Genomic DNA, 5000 nt, shown 5'->3' with positions numbered 1-5000 from the left:
TTGATTTAAATAGATTTTTTTATAGATTTTAAATATTGTGGGAATGCTATCTGATATGCGATCTGAATGCTAAAGGACATTTTTAGCATATCAATATAAGGAGCAGTTGAAAATCCATGTGAACAGGTTGTATAGACACGGTAAAGGAAACATGGACTGGAGGTGAAGCTTTATTCCTGACGTTTCGTCTAACGACTTTCTCAAAGGAATGAGCATACTAGAAACATACAGAGATTATAAACCCGCCTTATGGCTCATGGGGGTGTGCGAACGTATAGCGCTGCGTCCTGATTGGCCCGCTGAGACAGCCAATCACGAAGCGCTATATTCGCTGAAGATTTGGCCCAGGTGAAGCTCCCAGCCTTATTGTTTATATTCGGACGAGTGGTGATGTACGCAGCTTCTATAGATTTTCTGACCTTCTTATCCATACCTTCGTGTAGAATCTCGGCTCGATTCCATTGTGGGAGGTGCCCAGAATCGTCAACATGCACCACCATTGCGTTGGTGAGTCTATGGTGACGGAGGTCGGCCTTATGCTCCCTGATTCTAGTGTTAAGGCCCCTCTTAGTCTCTCCGTAGTATGCTTTATCGCATGATGTGCATGGGATCTTATATATGTATGTTTCTAGTATGCTCATTCCTTTGAGAAAGTCGTTAGACGAAACGTCAGGAATAAAGCTTCACCTCCAGTCCATGTTTCCTTTACCGTGTCTATACAATATAAGGGGCAGTGTTATATAGACTTGCCACAAGTATACAAGGAACGGTATAAGCCTACATGTAGTATATATCACTGTGCAGCCCACAACAAGTTTCAACAAGATTCTTGTTGAAACTTGTTCTAGGTAAGCAGCTTCTCACTAAGTCAGTTGCTGCTTTGGAATCAACCAGGAAGGATGTCTTCTGGACCTGGCAGAGTGGTTCCTTCAGGCAGAAAAAAATTATCCTGTCTGGAATTATTTTGAAAAACTACCAGCAACTTCTGGCAAAGGGTACTGAGCTAAATGCAAAGACTGCAGCCATGAACTACAGTGCATTGTGTCAAGATGAAAATCTCACAGAGATAAATGCCAAGGTCAGCCACAGCATACAGAAAAAGAAATTGATGACCCAGGTAAATAATTTTACTTATATTGTGTGCATTTCTCCCTTTCCATACGCAACTATATAAATTTGGTGAACAATGGAGAGCATGTGCAATAAAAATGTGAAGGCCTAAAGAGATAATACTTCAACTTCATTATTTCTAGATTTGGGTAATGACTATATCACTATAATATACTGTATCCACTCAACTTTGGGGGCTAGATGATTGTTATTCATTTCATTCAACATTGTGTAATATATTCCATAGGTTCCATTGGAATTCAGCCCACATGGGATTCAGCCCAAAGGGATTTAGCCTAACCTATCCCTACTAACCCATTATTTTTAGTGAATTTAAAAGTGGACTGAATCCTGTGTGGGATGAATTCCAAGCCCACCTATTTCATATCCTGTTAATCATTTCCAAATAATTTAGTGGCTTGTGTGAGTATGATCATTATCTAAAAAAAAATAACTACTGTACTCAAAAGTAGCCTAAATCACACTGTTTTCATTCATTTATTTATTCATTTCTAAATTATGCAATATGCTAAAATTTTCTGTTTCCGTTTCAGGATCTGTATCAACAGCTTCAATCCCTTCATCATCGGCTCCACTTGAATTATCTGCAAACCTGACTCCACCATTAAAAAGGTCACTATCAGACTCCTCCACAGGCGCCACTTCTGCTAAATCATTTTCATCTAAAAGAAAGTCATCAACATCTCTGGACAGATTTATAATAAAAACTTCAGCCTCTCAATAGGAAAATCTCGACAAAGAAGTTGCAAGAATTATATTTGCTACAAATTCACCATTTCGTCTTTTTCAGCATCGTCAGTTTCTCAAGATGGTTCAGAACCTGAGGCCTGGTTATATTCCTCCATCCAGAAAAGATATTGCTGATAAGTACTTGGATCTTGTGTATGAAAAGGAATATAAAAAGTGTGCAGATGACCTGAATAATGAAACTGTATGTCATTCAATTGATGGGTGGTCTAACATCCGTAATGAGCCCATAATATGTGTCACTCTAACAACATCCACTGGTCAGATTTATTTACTGTAGTTGACACAATAGACACATCAGGGAAACCTCACACAGCTGAATATCTTCTACAACTTGTACAAAATTCGATCAAGAAGGCTGAACAAGATTTTGGTTGTCACATTGGAAGTGTTGTGACAGACAATGCAGCAAATGTCACCAAGATGAGAAAACTCTTGGAGGAATCGAGTGAACCTGAGCATACCGTCCTCACATATGGCTTATACCGTTCCTTGTATACTTGTGGCAAGTCTGTATAACACTGCTCCTTATATTGATATGCTAAAAATGTCGTTTAGCTATCAGATAGCAATACCACAATATTTAAAATCTATAAAAAAATCTACTTAAATCAAATAAATCCGATTTAAAATATATATATATATATATTTTAAGGGTACCCCCCCCAAATCTTTTTTTCTGAAGGATCTTGCTGATTTTTTCTGTGTGATATCTAGGTCTGAGGAAACCTTCACAGCATGAGTTTTATTCAGATCTGACGAGTAGTTTTTTATTTTTTAATAAAAAACTTGAAAAATACCGTATTTTTTGGGATTCTTTAAAATACAATATTCTCTTAAAAATTTTATTAGATGTATTTCAATTTACAGCAAAAAAAAATTCTACAAATATAAAAAAGAAAAATAGAGAGCTTTTTTTAATATCTTTGTTTAACGCCGAGGGAAAAAAATCTAAAAAAAAATTATCGAAAAAAAGCAAAATTTTGACTTTGACACGTTATTAAAAAAAATTATTTAACATATGCAAAAAAACTCTCTATTTTATTTTTTGTCATTTATCTAGCTATTAATAGAGACCTCATATGCAAAAATCGGTTGAAAATTGAGGGAGGAGATAGACTTTGAGTATCAAAAACTTACATTTTTCAGAAATGAGTGTTAAAGTTTTTTTTTTTTTCCTTAGTTTGACTAAATTTTACATTGGACCTCCTAAGACCCATTGAAAACAGGTTCCATTGTATTTTCATGATGATTTTGCATCTTTCAAGTAACTCAGGCACTTTGTACCCTCCTACAGTGTAGGATATTATTCACTCAAAGTGAGGGTCTCATAAGCCGCCACCTCACTCTTTGTCGCAAAGTTTGAGTTCTTGGTCTAGAATGACCCAGCAAGGTAGTCTGATTAGTGGGATTCAGCTCTCTTTCTTTTCTTGGGTTTCCTTTCTGGTGTTGGAACAGGCTCTTGCTGCATCAGGGACATCACTGTGAGGTTTGAGACTCTAAACCCAAGGTGTTGCAACAAGGAGGCATCCTTGTAGCCACTTGTTAGCAAACAGTTGTTTGCGTAGAGACAACTTGTCTGATATAGGTGTAGAGGACAGAGGATCAGGTGCTGAGGATGTGGATGTAGATGGAAGGGAGAGAGCTGCTGGAGGGAGTACTAGTGGTGGTGGCGGAGGTGGTGATAACAAAGTTGATGCTGGGGTTCTTTCTTTCTCCCCTTGAGTTGCTAATGTAGACGTTCTTATCTTCTGCAAGTGTGCCTTTTGTTTGGATAGCTTAGGCATGGATAATATTTTCAAATATCTCTTCACTGAAAAATAGATGCGAATTTCACACGGCAAATTAGTGAATGCGGCAAGCTAATGTGTACATGTCCTTTACTTTGTAAGACTCAGGCCACTGCCAGTCGTGCAGGCTGAACTTCCTCACACCACATACTCATGTGCATGCCGGACGTAAGAGAAAACTTTATGAGTGTATCAAACGCAAAAAAATAGGGTAAAATATGGTCAAAACGTATGTAAACAATGGTCGTGCGCAGCATGTGGCTGCCGGGGGGAGGGAGGGTAGGCCCTTTAAACCCTTTAAAAATGGCGGTACGATAAAAACACTTTACCAGCATCTAGAGCAAGATCCCTACTATGTATATATGCAATAAAAAAACACACCAACCCTGGTGTCCATTAACCTTATACAATAATACCAGTTAAGTCCGGCTAAAATTGGCATTTCAAAGCATAACAGTGCCTAAAAAATAGTTTCTTATTTTACTATAAAAGTTTATATTAACTTATACTGCATTGAATAAGTCAATAGTTGATGTATTTCTCCTATATACAATGTTAGGTTTCTAGTTTTGATATATTTGTCCAATATAAAATGTTAGGTAACAAAGAAAGCAATGGCCTCCGCTAGCGGACCCAGGGATCTGAGAGCGCACGTCCTGTGTAATAGTAGTGCTTGATATATATATATATGTATATATATATATATATATATATGTATATATACACAAGTATGGGACATGAATTAAAAATATATTGGCCGTATGACGACTTGCAGATGAGAGTGTTGGGCGCAGGTGTCTTTCCGGGCTCGGCCGAATGACCAAAGTGAGGTCCAACACAATAGGCAGTCCAGCGTGAGTATTCTGGACAGGTAGGATCTGATGTGCTATAGCTCATGCGTGTGTGTGCACGTATGCATGTTTGACATCTATGGGAATGAATATATCCTTCAATCAACTTGCAGCAAAATCAATACATGAATAGATAGCTAAGTATATAAATAATAAAAGAATAGATACATAAATAGATAGATAAATAAGTAAATATTTATTGAATAAACGAATATATAAAAAAGTAAATAAATAAACAAATAAATAGATAAATGGGTATATAGATAAATAAATAAATAAATGACTATATAAATAAATAAATAAATTTATAAACAAATAGATGAGTAAATAAATAAATTAATTAATTAACTAATTGACTTTTGTCTGAATTGTCTCTGAAGTCTAACAACAAGGCCACTTTGGTGGCTTATATTGACTGTTATGGCGTCTTAAATAATAATTTTGACACTCCTCCATGCATTGTATTCATCTAGCAGGACTT

This window comes from Oratosquilla oratoria, chromosome 8, assembly GCF_046742065.1.
Source record: "Oratosquilla oratoria isolate Oo_2021 chromosome 8, ASM4674206v1, whole genome shotgun sequence".
Taxonomy (NCBI): domain Eukaryota; kingdom Metazoa; phylum Arthropoda; class Malacostraca; order Stomatopoda; family Squillidae; genus Oratosquilla; species Oratosquilla oratoria.
This window is presented reverse-complemented; position numbering follows the sequence as displayed.